The sequence below is a fragment of the Uranotaenia lowii genome, chromosome 2 (genome assembly GCF_029784155.1).
Source record: "Uranotaenia lowii strain MFRU-FL chromosome 2, ASM2978415v1, whole genome shotgun sequence".
NCBI lineage: Eukaryota > Metazoa > Arthropoda > Insecta > Diptera > Culicidae > Uranotaenia > Uranotaenia lowii.
Window position 1 is genome coordinate 46,314,221 of NC_073692.1, and position 18,536 is coordinate 46,332,756.

Below are 18,536 nucleotides of genomic sequence, written 5' to 3' on the forward strand. Positions count from 1 at the left end.
AAAACCACGGTAAACCAAACGCTTAACAATTTCTTTGATATTGTTTTTAAATGTAGGTTTAATTTGAATTTAAGTCATTTACTGTGCCAGATTGAGAATTGGGTTTCATGTAAATAATTTTGTTTATGCTGTGAGGATTTTGAATTTTCAATATTTTTCAAACGAATAAACTATTACAATAGTAGAGAACTGAAAACATTCTCAATATACTTATTACATAAAAAATGAAATTGTAATCCTATAAATTTAATCATTTACCATGCATAAGTAGAGCTTTGTAATATTTTCGTTTCATTTAACATCTTTTTTCTTCTTGAATGTTTCAAGCGTAAAGCTAAATTCGTCACATGCATACACTCAATTGTTTATAAAATAATGTTAGAATGTTTTTTAATCAAAGCATTTAAATTTAAAACGTTCTCGAAATACGTTACAGCAAACTCGTAATCATAAAATATTTAAACAAATAGTTAACCGAATGAATCTTTTCATTTCCTAAATATCACCCCGAGCAGACATTGATGCCCAAAACGATAGCAAACTGAAACCAAAATAAGGTGTCAACAGCAAAATGATAGCATCATTTGCTGTAGGGTTCCTTGCGAAAGCAAAACTAGGCATCGTTGTGGTATCACTTTGTCTATATTGATAGCAAACTGAGACCAAAATGAGGTAGCTACAGCAATATGATAGCATCATTTGCTGTATCACTGTACGAGAGCAAAATTAAGCATCATTATGTTCTCATCAATTTTTTTTTGACATTTTAACCACATTTTCAGTTAGATAAAAATCATGTTGAGAGCTAAATAATAGCGTATGAAGAAATTTCAGTTTTTCAATAATTGCAATTTATTATTCTCATATAGTAAAGTTGCACTAAAATAACAACATTGCATATTTTTAACATAATTTTCTGTTATAAATCTACTCAAAAGTAAACATGAAATTTCAACACCAAGATAATAAACACATTTGGGCGTAAACTTTAAACTCAGATCTCATTAAAATAGCATGAAATTATATGTAATGAGCTACAGCGAATAGATAATCTATTTAAGTAAACTATATGTTCGACAACGTCAAAATAATCTTCATTTGGATGTCTTTTACAAGAAATTTTGATTTTTCTACTATAGTTGTCAATCATTTTCATTTCATAGTTAGCTTGTTTGAAGTTCAAAATTGAAATCAAATATAGTTTACTGGAAAATAACTTAAAAACGCGATATCTAAATTCGCATTTGCCTTTGACTTCAATCGATAGCCACCGATCTGTCTTTTATCAATCGATTCGGCTTGATTATAAAATTGGAAAGATGATATATGTTTTAAAAAATATAGAAATTTTCATATTTTTTTCATTTTAACTACCCACACAAATTTGATGACATACATTGTTTCATTTAAAATTAATCGAGAAACGAGCCTTGTCAAATCAAATATTTGAGGCGTTCAGAGCCAAAGGGGTGCAAAAATAGTCAATTTTGAGTTAATCATGCCAACCAATTAATTATATTTCCAACTATATTTTTTGATGAAAATTTCCGATTTTTCTCCTCACACTTTTATTGTCAAGACGAAAAATTACAAATTTTCGAAAAAAATATGAAAAACTGGCAACACGAAAACTTTAAACAGTGTTTTCTCGAAATTAGCTTTTGTACACTTGAACACCCCTTTAACTTCAAGGGCCTCATTTAATCTTTTCATGACTGAATTCATTACCAATTAATATGCATTCTTTTTCAGTGTGTAAGAGAAACGTCAAAACGGCAAAAATGTTGTTTATGTTTTTCTCGCGTAGTGAGTTGTTTTCTTCGCGCTGTTCAAAATCGTTTCGAAAATTAAAGAATACCATTGGCACAAATCGGACTCAATATCAAATCAACTACGAGGATTGCACCAGACTGACCGCGAATCCCGATGGTAGAACGACAAAAAAATGCTTCCTCTTTCTATCGTGACACTGGGAGCGTTTTTACGAACACCGGTTGTATGGCATGAAATTCTTATCAATCCAGCGGGACATCAAACAAGCGTAAGTGTGTCATTGAAGCAATTGAAAAGCTTATTAACATTGGTTTTAATATTATCCTTATTCAGCCGGAACACACAGAAGTTATGTAGCTGCCCAATCAAAAGGAAGAGTTACGACACGACGTTTGTTATTCCCCTAGGAAGATTCCGCCACGGGGCAAGCAAGATTCCCATAGTTATCATAATTTGTGTTGGTGAGTACTGTTCTAATTTCACAACAAATAACGGTTTGATTCCCAATATAAATTTCAGCCTGCCTTATTATGATTTTGAAGAAGAATTAGGAAATGCCTCGAGTTTTCATTCAATCTCAAGAATCGAAATCCTGCATCGAATTGAATCGAAATATTCTCTTATAAACAACCTGCGAATTGATCGGCCAGGGCTACAAAAATTATGTCGATGGTTCTTTAACTGGGTGAGCGTACCATTGGATTGGATTAATTACTCAATCTTTGAATGGAGACGTTGAAAAAACGCCTTCCTCGATCCAGGTCGCAAAACGAAAACTTCGACTAAGTTGAGCTAAATTGAGTTGCTGTTTGAAGTGGACATAAATGCTGAAATAATTAATACCCCGGGAATTCTACAGGTAAAATAACAAATAAGTTTTTAAAGATTTAAAACACTAACAATGATTTGGTGATGAAAATCCTGTTTCAGGTCACCAATAATTTACTAATGCAACAGCTCATTACGGCACATCTCTATTTGCTAGAACAACGAAAATGAATCGAATACCATCGGTTGTGCATAATTGTGTACTTGTGAACTGACCTAATTCTGCTAAAAGAGAGTCTGCAAAAATTTAATCCTATGCGCATGTGTACTATTCGTCTAAGTTCTTAACCAAATACTGTTATTTATTATTATCACCATTAAGCACGGTGCCAAATTTCATCGGTTTTAAACGTTTGAAAACCCGTTTATAATGCTTAAGCGTATACTGCATATTTTAAACGCCTGAATTTATATAATGATGACCATGAGAATGAAGAATATAAATACTGGCCCTCAGAATCAGAGGGGTGCAAGTCCAAAATTATCAATTTTGAGCTAAGTATACCTAACGATTATTCATGTTTAATGTACATGTGGTACAAAACTCAATTTTTTAAATAATTTTTTTGAACATTTCGATTGAATTAAAACTGCTCGAATTGGAGAAATGAAAAATCGAGCACCTTCACAACTTTGAAGCGCGTTTTCTCGAATCTATGGTAATGGCACTTGCACCCTTCTGATCCTAAGAGCCTTAATTGGAATCGATTTTTTAAAAGGGCGTATGCGTTATAAATATATACTCATTTACTACCATAAACGTATTAAATTTTCTATTTTACTTTTTTTTAAACGTTCTATTTTAGTATAATTTAATTTGATTTTTAAATAAGGCGAATAGCCTTTTTTATAAGTGTGTTATCACGGAAAACCTGTATTGCCCTCACATGAAATTAAATTACGCTTATTTTCTAGAAGTTAAGGTACCAAGTAAGGAAAATACAGTGAAAAAGGCAATGGATTATATATCTGGAACTTTGAACGCATTTTTCTCAAAACAGAGGTATTGGCGTGTTGGCCCTTTTCAAAAATCGATACCGAAATTTTATATTTTTTGAAGCACTTATGGTTATAATTGTATACATTTAGGCGTTTACAATGTGCGGTATACGCTTAAGCATTATGTACACCTTTTTGACTTACAGTTGCATAATTTGAGGTGATTTCATAAGCACCGATATGTCTCATGAATACGTAACCAATGTTGTTTACATAGCTGGAGGCGATATTGATAACCTCGATCAAACTTTTCGGACAACATTTTCGCAAACTTTGCTATCACGCCTTTAGTGTCTTATTTGTTTCCGTTTTGTTTGACATAAGATAGAACACAGCAAACCTGCTTAATCTGAGGCCTAACCGATATCTCGTTTTTCGAAAAAAAAATTGAGAGCATACTGTTGTCTAATTTTGCTGTAACCGAATTTTTTTTTGATGCTTTATATTGGCATCATTGTGCTCTCCAAGCTCTCAAAAAACGAGGTGTAATTAGGGTCTCAGTTTTAGCAAAATTTGGTATCACTTTGCTAACCAAGTATGAAAATTTTTGCTCTCATTTTTGCTGTGTACCACCTTATGTCAAGCAAAATGAGAGCAACTTTGGCTCTCAGGGCGTGATAGCAAAATTTGCTAAAATTTTGCCATAAAAGTCTGCTCGGGGACGGTTTATTACTGTTGTGGATTTAATTACACTAAATTACTACCAAATCTATCAATGATTTATTATAATGAATATCGCTTTATTACATTTTTTTGCTTTGCCACTGGTTACGTGGTGGGAAAGATGTACTTAGTCTTTCAATTGATTGTCTCTAAACAGAATATTTTAATCATAATCTCGCCTGCAAGAACTATCCTTAAACCGTTATCTATAAACTTACTCTTTTCAAACATTTTTATATTTAAAAGAAAAAAAAAAGTCACCCTATTACTGGTTTTCTTTCAAATCATTATCACATACACACACTACTCTTTTCAAACAAAAACATCGCATAAATGAGACGGTACAACAATTACTATGGTTCTGGCTGGCTTTTCTCGTTTCACACTTGCACGTTAATAAAAAAAATTTGCAGCGCGATTCATTTCACATAACTTATTTGGAATATTCTCTTCTAGCTTCAACCACTGGAATTGTTAGCGAGGTTTTATAAAAAATCATGCTCATACATACATAATTCTATCACACAACACACTATGAGTACCTTAGTACCTATTATGAATTTTACTTGTTTTTTTTCAGAATAATAAAATTACCACGCATCCCATACCAATTGGCTGTAGAAATTATCTTTTTAAATTCAGTCTGCATAAACATCTTCACAATTTAACCATTTTTTTGTTCAATCTTCTTCCGGGAAAAGTTTTTGTCCACACATTTTGCTTCAGAGTTGGGATTTAACTTGTCACTCACTGCGCTCACTGCACGCTACTCTCTTGACCATGGCGCCCTATGATGCGCTCAAAGTCCTGATTAATGGGTGATACGGTCAAAATTTGGTCAAGGGAAAACGCGTGTAAATCGGTGAAATCGTTAATTTAAAAAAATCAAATTAAATTTCTTTTTCGAGTTGAATTAGTTAAAATTCAGGAACAATATTCAGTTAGGCTTCCGCTTTTCCAAATCCGAATTGCCAGGCCTTACGGTTAACCCCTCCCGAATATAAAAATACTGTTACCAAACAGTTACTATAATAGTTATACAACTATTTGGAACAGCGTAAAAAAACTTTTAGAAAACGATAACAGACATCGTAAAAAACATTCCACTAATTGTGAATTCCAAAACGACGGTCTATGGAATATGGCGTTAAGTTATGTTACTGTTTAAAACTGTTAAAACATTTGTATGAGGCGACTGTTCTACAAACAGTTGAAATAACGTCAAAATACTGTTCATGGAAAATATATTTAGATTACCAAACTGTCACAGTTATAGTTTTTCTTAAAGTGTATTTGAAGCTAGAATTTCTAGGTTATAGTTGTGTAACAATTTGACCTTATCTTAGGGTTGCCATCCGTCCCGCAAAAGCGGGACATGTCCCGCTTTTTTGTTGAATGTCCCGCTGTCCCGCTTTTTCCTCAAAATGTCCCGCTTTTTTTTCTTGGAAAACTTTTACAACCTTAACTGACTGACACCGGAAAAAATCAAACTTTAGTCCCAGTTTGAATTCTATAATGATCAGAAAATCTTTCAAATCAACTTTTTCTCAAAAACAAGCAGCATTTTTTCATAGCTTATATAAGATAGTAAAGAATAAATCTAAACATCTTAGCATTAGAGTAAGTTTCTAATTCAGTTAAGTGTTTTTGCAACACGTAAGTCAATGTATGAAAAAAAAATGTTAAAGTTGCCTCCAGATAGTTATAAATCATAGAATTAGGTATGTGAGATAAACTTCTTTGCCGGAATCTTAGTTAAATTTCCAAAAGATAGGTGTACACCACCTTTTTCGACTCAATTGTCCAAAGTATATAAAGATGGAAGCTTTCTTGATGTTTTCAAACTTTTGAACAAATTACCAAAAAAACTTATTTTTATAAAAAATACACAATGGTTTTTATCGCGGTATCAAATCCGCCGTTCACATGAACGACCTGAAATATTGTCTCTCAAATAACATGTTAATTTGCGAGAACCGTGGAACAAACGGTGCATATGGCAAATGTAAATAGAAGTTATTTAAGAAAAACTGAGCAAAATCAACCTTATCTTCTTCCAACGTTATGTGTACCTTATTTGGAATCACTCGTGAGTGGAGCACGTACACATAGAAACATATTTTTCCTTAATTTTGTGTAAAAAATGAACTATTTTTTGTTTTACTAAAATTTTCATTTATTCCAGCCAAGGATGGTGATTGGCGAATAAATCGACGAACATAAAATGATTCTCTCACTCTTTGAGGTAACCCATTCCCCGAACGCATTCGAAAAAATTACACACGATGGCACTCAGTGAGCGAACCAATCGGACTTTCCAGCCAACCTCTTTAGTTCATTCAGGAGGCGATTGGGTTGCCTGTCTGCGATGCTATAATCCAATCATCAAGCGATTGCTTTGGAAGATGATTCTGCACAGAAGAATCGCAGACGAATATCATCAGCGAGCGATTGATGATTGCAATTCTTTCGACCGCATCCGATCATTCGTTCTGCTCGCAAATTTGGTTTTGCTACAGTTTGGTTGCCTGCGTTCGGGCGCTTATGAAAGTAGCTCGAGCGTCAGCATTAGGTGGATCCTTTTTTATGATGAGTAGTATCATTAATACATTTGATTTGTTGTTTGAATTATGAAATTGATAATTCAGAAACTACTTTTATCAAAAACCGTTTTTAAAGCAAAATATTACCCATTTTCGATTTTAAGAAATGTGTATACATCAACTTAAGAGATGATGGGTATAAATGTAATGAAAAAAGAAATGTATCCATTTTCATTATCGGTGAAAAGAGATTATAAAACTTGTTCATCTTATTATTAAAATAATATCTTCAATTATTAACTTTAAATACTTCATAACTTTTTTTTGTGTATTCTTCCGTTTTTCGACTGTTTTTGTTAACATGTATTGAAAAATCCATGAAAAATTATAAAAAAATGTTTCAATTCTTCAAGCAAGTTCAAAGCTTCATCTAGAATGATTTAAGAGACAAGAAACTATTGTTTATTCAATCCCAAGGTTTCCAAAAAATAACTATGTTTTTGATAAAAAATTTCTCGAATTCTGTGATTTGAACCAAAACTTCTGTGATGGTTTTCTGTGGCGCAGTTTTAATATAATTTTCAATATTTTTGTTTTTTTTTTTGTAAATTTTTTGTCTAAACTTTGCGATGGTTTAATAGTTTAATCATAAGTTTATAATGTTTTCATCATACATTTATTATTCATATATTTACAACATTTGCTAATTTTTGTTCATAGTGTTGTTATTTTTTCATCAAAATTTAGCCTTTTGTGATGAAATAAAACTCATGATTAGTTTCAAATTTGAACAAATTTTAATCCAAACTAATCTTCATTTTTATATTAATAAATAACACAGGGAAACAGCATTTTTGGTACCTTTGTTTCAAAAACGGATTTTGGAAAAAATTTGCGTCTTAAAATTCAAAACATTTGTCAAATTTAGTCTCTCACCTCTAGTTTTGGTGAAATGGCGTGTGTAAATTTTAAAATTGGTCAGTTTTAGGTAAAATTGATTTTTGATAACTGATAAACAAACAAGCGTACATGGAAACACAAGGAAAGATTTTTTTGAATCAATTAATAATATCTCATTGAATTTTCTTGTTTCAGAGATACATCACTTAAAATAAAAATTGAATTATGCAAAAGACCCAAAAGATTTGATTGCAACTATTCCTCACATCACTCATGGAAGTCATTAAATATTTGACGATGAATATTTGAGCTCATTCAACAACTTTCAATGCCCCTTTTTTTCAAATTTGGACAAAATTTTCTACAGGAAAACTTCAATAACTTTTCTCTCAAAAGTCAAAATTTCTAGCGGTCTTTGGGAAAGTTGATTATTGACTTAAAACCTTAATTTTCAAAAAAAAAAAATTGATAGTGTTCTCTATTACTGCCAAAAAAGTTCCCAAATTTGATTAATGTATTTTAACATGCTTTCAAATTTTATCTCGAAACAAATATACTCAAAAGATGGACAATGTTGCTGCATACGTTTAGGGGCAAAAATATAAACAATTCTCAATATTTTTTTATCTTAAAAACAAACGAAAAAACAAATCATGCAATTCCCTAAATCCTCGCTCTGTTCCCATGTTCATTTTTTTCTTCAAACTTAACCATTTGATAGGATTTTAGCCATTTTTTCTTCTCCGGCTTTTTCATGGAAAATGACCGATTTTTTTAATATTCAAAAACTATCATCAAATGACCATAAAAATAACACTTATACTAAACTTACAACAAGAAAAAAGTTGAACTTTTGCATTAACCAACCCATCTGCTCCTAAATGCTAAAATTTGATCAGAAGAGATGTTTGTTTGTGAGCCTTCAAAAAACGAGATATTTTGAGATTTTGAAATTATAGTTTCAGTAATATAAAAAATCTTCTAATAAAAACCAAATTTAGCATATTTGTAGCTCAACTCATAGGCTTTCAAACGTAGTAAACAGTTTGCAGATATTTTATCTTTTTACTAAGTTAATGATGATTATCTGCAAAAATTTCATGTTAATCAAAGTTACCCCGCTGATCAAAGTTTACGGTACATCAAAGTTTTAACTTATTTTTCATATCCCTTGGCAATAAAGGCCCTTATTCTGCGCCTCGAGTGACGTGACGATGGTAGAGTCACCCAAGTCACTCTATTCCAGCAGTCGGTTTAGGTGAGGAACGTCACTTCGGATGAACTTTGTGAGTTCTTACCCTATTCTCGTAGTCACCGTGGGTGAGAATCGTCGCATTCAGGTGACGATTTTAGGTGACAATTGTCGGTACCTTTTCAGGTGGCGACGAGTTAGGAATTTAATCGAAAATGTATGTAAAGTGGAATGGTTAGGCTCTGAATATCAAACTATACTAATGTATGATATTTTGAGAAACAATTAAACCGATTCACGTACTTTTTTCTATATCAATTTAGAAAAAAAAATTCTTGATGATAAAAAATCAAAGGAGATTTCCTTTTTAATCTGATCGAGTTCTTAACAAAAATCCAAAATTGAACCTTAAAATGAAAAACTAAAGTTGAATAATAAAACAAGTGAGGAGTAAGTTTTTAATTGAATAAGTTTATATTTTTTAAATGATCTTCTAAACATTAAATTTAACAAACTACAATTTAATACGGCAAGCGCTGCTGCCATTCGAAAATATAAAAAAACGGTTAAATTAATAGGTCTCCCCAGCAGCGTGACGTTTTTCTTCAGGCTAGTCAGGCACTAAATAACTTACTAAAAAAAACAGGAGAAAACCACATTTAGGTACTTAAAGAAGCTGCCTGCAAAACACATATCTTACTTACTTGGATAAGCTAAATTAAATCCGTTTTAAGGGTTTTATGATGACTGGTTGGTGGACTCATCCGCCGGCTTGGGCATTTGATTTGCGGTTAGTTTTTCTGCTCCAATCAGTCAGCTTACCAGCTCATCCGCTGCAAATGTCGGCTCCAAATCCGGCCTGGACGACTTGCTAACACCGTAAAATTAGATTGTGGTCTTTTCCGAACCGAAATTCGCAGTTGTTGATTTAAAAACTAATTTTAAAATTCGGAAACGCGAGCAAAACAAAACAAACCGAGCTAGTTTGACACATGAGCTCACTCAGTCACTCACCTACGAATGAACCTCCGTCACTTTACCCACATCGACTACGGGAATAAGGTGACAAATCTCACGGTGACTCCGAGGTGAGGTGACAATCATCACGTCACGCGCGGCGCAGAATAAGGGCCAAAATCAGTTTTTTCTTTGAAAATAAGAAAGATCATAAAAAAATATGAACATGTTGCGAAGAATTCAAATGTCTACCGTGTACCGTTTGGTCGCAATGATTTTTTTGTTTAATACTGTGTGCGGCGATTGAAAGATATCTGAACGAACGGCGGGTCAATCATTTGCCGATTCGATTCCTTCTTTCAGTTGAACCAGTTGAATCGGATCAGCGAACGAATATCTGGAGCCAGGAAAGTCGATGATTGCATCATTGCATGATTCAAACTTGCCCGTATGCAAGCGCCCAACGTTCAAAACTAGCAGCACTCACAATCAGATTCGATCAACGTTATTCTTTTTCCCCCAGCGTTCGGTTCAGACAAAGATTCGCGAGATCCGAAAGAGCGCTTGAGTGAATCGTTGAAGAGTGCATCGCGATTGAGTGAACGAGTGGATTCAGACCATCCTTGATTCCAGCTTACGCAATAAATATCACATTTACTCTTATTATATTGGGTATCCATAATAAACTGAATTGAACACTAAACACTGGATGTAATGTGGAAATCCTTCTGAAGCTCTGGTAGCATCTAAAGAGCCGGTTCAGCTGGGGGGTCAAATTGGTCCATTGAAGAGTTCGCCATCGGGATAAGTCAGTTCGGCTGGTGTTACCGAGAGATCGATGTCATATTGCCACTAGAAGAAACTGGTAACTTTCCGGCACACGATTATTCTACCAGAATTATTGCTCCGCCTTCGTTGCTGAAACAAAAATGAAAGAACAAATTAGTATGTTATTAAAAAAAGGAAATCCAAGAAATGATAAAAGAAATAATTGAAATAATACAATCTTTACTAACCTATGGTTTGCACCTTCTAAGTCCCGCTCCGTTTGTATTTTCCACCAAATGCTGCTGTTCCGTGTCCAAATGGATTCACTTGTGGTTGATCGTATGTGGGGCTTGGGGACAGTCGAAACGGCTTTGATCCTCCGGAACTAGGATTCGTAGTAGTGGCCGGGAGTGGCGACCTAGAGGAAATGATTAACCGGAACCACGTACCGGCAGGGCAGGTACTGATCGATGGTTTTTTGTGCACCACAAGAAGCTCGAAATCGCGAACAACTACACTCAGCCGAAAAGGAAACTTTAAATTCACCTGGATTTTCACGTAGGCACTCATGGGTCGATTCACGATGACGTATGTTCCCTTTTGTGGTGACAGTTCGCGCGTCCTGTTTACAAAATTTTACGAACGAGAAATGGGGTGCGGCGAAATTTTTCGTGTAGCTGCACGGTCAACAAATTTAACTTAAAACTCAGTTAAGGGATAGCAAAAAACCAAGTTCTATTTTGTTAATTAAACTTAGCGCATTTTTTGGTTTCTCATGTTTATCTTTTTGGAAATGAACAGAAAGTTGAAAATTCGTAAAAATTTCGAAAAGAAGGTTTGTTTATTAGAATGTTTCAACATGTTTTCAAAACCCTTCTTCAACACATTTATTCTGGACCAACCCAGTTTACATTGAATATTCTAGGAAAGCGCGTCTACTTGAAACATAAAACCCTATCGAATGTCCAAATGTGGAAACATCTAAGGAATTCGAATGTTTCGAATCGATTGTCCGGAAGCTTCATGTGTTATTTTTACTGGAAGCTGTGAACAAATGCACATACTTGTACGACAACAAAATCCGTTGACAGAAGAATCCAATATAGGAAAATTCTCCACTAAATCAAAGCAATCGAAAGATTCCTTTTAATTCAACCACGGTGGTTACCGTGGTTGAATTAAAAAGAATCTTTCGATTGCTTTGATTCAGTTGAATCATTCAACCAAGTAGGCTCATACCACAACAGAGTGAAAATTCTCCAATTAACATTCCGAATGTAAAGTCTGCAGTGTTATAAATTTGTACGATATGATATTTTCGAGGAATAAAAATAATGTCAGATAGTTTGACCACTAATCACACTGACATAAGACTTAGAACAAAATTCTTCTCAGTTTTTGGCTAGAAGCCTCCCATCGTCGACATTGCGCGGCAGCAATTCGAGCATGAAAATTTTATTGGTATCGACATTCTCGTTAATTTTCGAGCAGCGCCAAAAATCGAAATCGAGTGTCCAGTCAGTGTGATTGAATTTTCATTATTTGATACTTGAAACATCTAATTTTCTTTTTAAGTTTATTTTTATCCCAAAATTGAGCTGAAAACTTTTGCTAAAAACGTGTGATTGAGAATTGAATGAGGACCCAAATGTTTGCTTTGTTTCCTCAGGGTGCAGAATTGGAAAATAAGGAATCAAAACAGGAATCGCGAAATGTCAAAACCAGTGAGGCCAGGCAGTGCGTGAATCGACCTATTACGTGAATTTTTCTATGATTTACGTGAATCACTTAAAAGCTAATACAAATTCATTTGATCCGTACGTGAAAATCACATAGCCGTTTGTTGTCAAAACTAAGACACATTTGATTTACGTGAAAATCCAGTGATCCGCCAAGTACAAAGGGGTTTGGTGCATTCTATGTGATATTCACGTAACTCAGAAAAGAATATTCACGTAGCATCTATGTGGATGAAAACAGTTTTCAATATGTCGCCGGATCCAACAGTTGGTGCTGGAGCTGGAAGATAGACAAATTCCGGGGCATGCAAACGCTGATTTTTCGTAAGTACATAGTAATAATTTTATTGTGTCTTTGTTATTTTAATCTTTTACTATTTACACAGGATTCGGAATCGGGGTCGCTAGAACGGCCAGCAACGCGGCTCATCCTCAAAATGTCATTTCATCGACGATGTTTTAGTGATTATGTGATGTGTAAATGTGTATTTAAAGTGTTAAAGTAGAAATAAGAAGTATGTGCTTCGTGTTATAAAATTAATTCGACATAATAAAACTCCCTGCAAAATTAAAACATTTTTTTTATTTAATAGGCGAAATAAAACACCCGCTTCGTTCATATCAATATGAAATCTACGTGAATTTCATGTAACAGAACGAATTGTTTTCTACGTACGCTTCAAGTGGATCTCACATGAAAATTACGTGAATTCTGCTCGCTACGCGGGCTCTGTTTGCTACCTGAAATTCACGTAGATTCCACATGATTTTCAGGGTGGCAAAAATCCATGTACATTTTCACGTAGCGGTCATGTGAATAGTTTTTTCGGTGTAGCAATTTTTGGAATGCACGCTAGAAACTATTAAACCATATATGTTTCAAAAATAACCATTTTTGACCTTTTCCCGGAAAATGTCATTTTATGACCCGAATAGAAAAACATCGTGAATAAACCATGAATTTCATTTTTACAGTACCATGAAATTTATGGTTTGCATTATGAATATTATTGTACATGAAACCTTGAATAAATTGTCAAATTCATCGTTTTCAACAATGGAATTTATGGTTTTGGAAGAATTGACCATGAAAAAAGGGGGTTGTTAAGCAACTTAACCATGAAAAAATCAACTTTTTTCCATGCATTTGAAAACTTAAAACTATTTAGTTGATGGTTATTTCAGCTTCCATTTTTTCTAATGGGAACCGTGGAATTCATTGTCTTCGAATGTTTTTTCATCGTTTCAACTATGATGAACTTCAATGTTTATTCATATTATGTATAAACCCCCGTTACCGTGGAATTTCATGGTTGGAATTTGTTTTTATTAATTTTCTTTTCGAAGGATACATTTTTTAATAAAAAGAGACAATTTTTATATGTTACAAAAATGTTTATTTATTTTAGAAAATTTTAAATACACTCACTTCCATTGTTTCCACTATTCCTATTCTTATTTCTACCTGAAGCTTTTCCTGCCGGCTGCTCGATGCCTCCTGTCCAGAGCAACCATAACCTGGGAGATCGCATGGTGTAGTTCCAGGCCTCCAAGTTGAGCGAGAACTTTATTATGCGTTGTGCTCCAGCCGTCTATCCTATTCAACCAATAATGAGATCCACGTCTCAGGTTCGAGTGGGCAAACTCCATCTGTTTCTGGAAAGATATATAGTATTCAATTATTTTCTATGTTTACTATTTATGTTCGCCGAAAGTACTCACCTAGACCACCGAGGTTTGTGCCTTCCAATCGAATCCCAGCTTTGTCCCGCCGGCTCCTAAAATACTTTTTCATAAAAGAACTTGTCCGAACACCCGATTCTATCTGGGAAAAAATCGCGATCATCCAGCATCCAGCAAAATGGCGCGCGATGAATCGAAATTTGTTTTTACACGAAAAATAATAAATATGTAAAAAGAGGAAATTTTTACCAATGTTCGTTATGGTTTGGATTTTAGTTTTACCATTGAAAACACTGTTACATTGAACATCACAAGAAAACTATTGTTATATGATGATTTCCGTTTATTTGGCAACTATGAAATATTATGAATCAACTATATATTTCAAGGTCACTTAAAAAAATGTGGTGACATCATGATTCAAAGTGGTTCTTAAATACTGAGATCTTACGTTGAAATTCATTGTTAAATTGAAATTCTAAGTATGGTCATATTATTGCTATGATCTTTGCTATTCGGGGAGTTCTCCATGAGAACTCATAAAATGACTTTTCGGGGAGAAGTAGAAATATGGTTATTTTTTAACCGTAAGAAAGATTACCGTAGAAATTGAAAAATGGTTATTTTTCAACCGTAAGAGCTGTTTTGTGCGATTTGTAAAATTGATTGCAATTGTCGAAGGAATTTAGAAAAACAAGAGTCCTCAGGATAATAATTTTATTTCTTGTACATTATGATAATACTTAAAAACTATGACCCATTATAATAGTTTGATAGATTTTTTTAATATATTATGACTGCCATCTAACTTTAAGCAAACGCAAACAGCAGCCGAATCACCTGGTAGCAAAAGTAAAATTCCCCCACGAACGCTACCGGGATGGATGGATGGAAACGAGCTTTGCGGAATAGTCTAGTCTGCTATCGGGGTGAGGGTGGAGGAGGCGGTTCTGACGAATAATCCTTGACTCGCTGGTGATGTTTTTCATACATTCCGGCCCGTTCCAGCTCCTTCCGGATGGTGTGAAACACAATTCCTTTTGAACTTCCATTAGCAGTGGCTGCATGATAATGGTAATGGTAATGATGGTACGGTGGGTGAGTCCTCGCGTCCTATTGAACGTTGTTGGTGTATCTGCCGTGCCTAAACCGGCGTCATCCAATCGATACCCTGAAATTTTTTTTTGTTTATGTTGTTGGGATCGGCAAATAATTAGACGAAATCACTTACCTTTCTCCATCTCCTGCAAATCCAAAGTTTCCACAATTTCCAGAACCGATTTTTCTGGAAACTGGATGCTGTTCCGCGGGAGAAAAAAATTTGCTTAATGGGCGTCCGGCTGCAACTACCGCTTTCAAAATGGCGATATCAAATTATTCAACCATTTTCTGGTTTATACTCGAAAACTACCAAAATGGTTAAAATTCTTTCTAGAAAAATTGTTGAAAAATAACCATATTGGCGGTTTTGAAGTAAATATCATAAAATGGTTATTTAAGAAACATAAATGGTTATACAAAAATGAGCGTGTGCAAACATCGCGATTAAAAACGACAACAAACTTAACGCCATTTTGAATTATTTTTTCCTCTGGTGAAAGCAGTGATGCCAGTGGACAGGTCTTTGAAAATTTGCAGGAAATTTCAATTAAACTGAACAAATTATGAATTTGTATTATCACTCATAATTTTTCAAAAAGTTCATCAGAACAGAATCGGGATTCGACCAGACCGAACTGAACGCTGTCAGCATGTTTTCGAGACCCTTGAACTTCATGTGCAAATATTTTCATCAAGAAACAAAATCTTTGATGTATATGAGCCAGAACCAATAGTTAATAATTGAAGGAATTCATTTTAATCATTCGTATTCGGTTTTGCGATCTAGAAAATGAATACTCGAGATTTAGTTTCTGTTGCTGTTAAATTTTCTAATGGCGATCTAGATGATCGTTTGATTAAAATATTTATTTCTCTAGTTAAAGGTTTTTGCATATGAGGGACGCCTTGGTGTTTTTGTGGTTTTGATTATTAAATCGTTGATTATGATTCATATTTCGTATAGGTTGTGAAGCTCATAAATATTTATCCGTGAAAAATACAGATTTAATTTATCTGAAAATAAAAATTATTTAAAAACGATCTGGCATCTTTGACTGCCATTTTCACCGAGTGAAAATGAGCACGTTCAATGTTGCAGTTCAAGATCATCTTTACTTTTCACATTAACATCACCCTTTACATAAACGTGAATAATTCGTTTTATATCTTCTAAAGAATTTTTTTAAACAGGGTTTTACGTTATATATACGATCTCATGAGCAGTCACTGTTTCTTGATTAGTTTACTTAAAGTATTGATTATTCAAGTAAGGGTTTTTTCACATGCGGGCTGCCTTCTTCGCCGCAGAAAGCCAGTTTGCCTTGAACTGCTGCTTGTCCTTAGCAGTTTTTTTTGGTCTTCTTTAGGTTCCGCTTGACAATAGCCCAGTATTTCTCAATTGGGCGGAGCTCTGGCGTGTTGGGAGGGTTCTAAAGCAGTACGGAACAACCGTGTTTCTTCAGGAAAGGCAGCAGACGTTTATTCAAACACTCTTTCGCGTAAATTTCTTGGTTGACAGTCCCGGAAGCTATGAAAATGCTGCTTTTCAAGCCACAGGTACAGATGGCTTGCCAAACCAGATATTTCTTCGCGAACTTTGAACTTTCCCCTTCCTTTTGCCGTATAAAACTCCTGTCCCGGAAGCTGCTTGTAGTCGGCTTTGACGTAGGTTTCGTCGTCCATTACCACGCAGTCAAACTTCGTCAGCATCGTTGTGTAGAGCCTCCGGGATCGCGCTTTGGCCGTCGTGTTTTGTTTATCATCGCGATTTGGAGTCACAACCCTCTTGTAAGTCGATAGTCCTGCTCGTTTTTTGGCTCGATGCACGGTTGTAGACGATGCACCCAGCTTATTTGCAGCATCTCGGAGAGAGAGAGGTTAGGGTTTCGCTTGAAACTACCGACAACTCTCTTTGTCGTCTCAGCGGCTTCCGGTTTTCGATTTCCCCCCGATCCAGACTTCCTGGCTGTCGACAAACGTTCCCCAAACACTTTAATTACACTTGTAATGGTTGATTTGGTAACTTTTAGCGATTTTGCCAGCTTTGCGTGCGAGTAGCTCGGATTTTCGCGATGCGCGAGCAAAATTTTGATACGCTACTCTTCTTCCTTGGACGGCATTTTGACAACTGAAGAGTGAATTCGAAAATCAAAATAGGAGCAACATTCTACACACAGACACACACACACACACACACACACACACACACACACACACACACACACACACACACACACACACACACACACACACACACACACACACACACACACACACACACACACACACACACACACACACACACACACACACACACACACACACACACACACACACACACACACACACACACACACACACACACACACACACACACACACACACACACACACACACACACACACACACACACACACACACACACACACACACACACACACACACACACACACACACACACACACACACACACACACACACACACACACACACACACACACACACACACACACACACACACACACACACACACACACACACACACACACACACACACACACACACACACACACACACACACACACACACACACACACACACACACACACCTTCAAAATGAGGGGTGTTCAGGTTTTTTAAATGCAAAATTGAAAGAAACACGTCAAGTTGATATTGACCAAATTTTTACCGTAATCACCCTTTACATGTGATTGATTTGACTGAAAATATGTAGGAACTTGAGGGTTCGAATGGCAATTCGTTTGCAGCCTTCTGAAAGATATCACAGCAGCAATAGCTCGCCAGCGAGCTCAAATCCGACTAGCATCGTGGAGAACTACTCTGAAATTTTATTGGTTAATGACCCTCTCTATGAAGAGGCTTACAAACCCTTTGAAGAATCCACAATTTGAAACAAATAAGAATCATAATTTCGCAATTCGCAAAAAGCCACTGACCCAATAATTTGCGCTCAATAAATTCGCTGACTCCGTACTAAACTAGGTCGCAAACATCCTCTGACCTGTGTTACTCCAGTTTCACGTTAGCCACTTGGATTATTTGCTTACGTATGCGCAAAACAACCAACCCGATTGAACGTAATACCAATATTCAGCAATCATCACTCTCAAATCCTCAATCTCAGTATGGGTTGATGCTGACGCTGCCCGCACTCCCTTAAGTAGTTGACGTTAGTTCGATCATTCGTTCATATTCGTCGACAAAGTGGTTTGACCCCATCCCTACAGCTTTCAGCTTACTTAGATTACAAACGAACGACACGTCTCTCTCACTAGGAGGGACCGAGATTAAGCACCGATGAGCAAAAACGAACTGGGAGGCTGAGTCGCTGTCGCCGGTGATAAGGAACTACGTGATCATAAGAAGTGA

The 18,536-nt window shown here is 35.3% G+C and overlaps 1 long non-coding RNA gene across 5 annotated transcripts; it reads left to right on the forward strand.

The window, feature by feature from the left end:
* The first annotated feature begins 1,771 nt into the window (after positions 1–1,771).
* On the forward strand, positions 1,772–18,536 carry LOC129743971 (uncharacterized). Of its 5 annotated transcripts, none has more exons than XR_008736764.1 (4): positions 1,772–2,041; positions 2,107–2,234; positions 2,293–2,458; positions 18,443–18,535. It is a non-coding gene; the product is annotated as an uncharacterized LOC129743971 (long non-coding RNA). The 5 variants fall into 5 exon arrangements; XR_008736762.1 differs by having other exon boundaries at positions 18,395–18,520; XR_008736763.1 differs by lacking the exon at positions 18,443–18,535 and adding an exon at positions 10,489–11,746.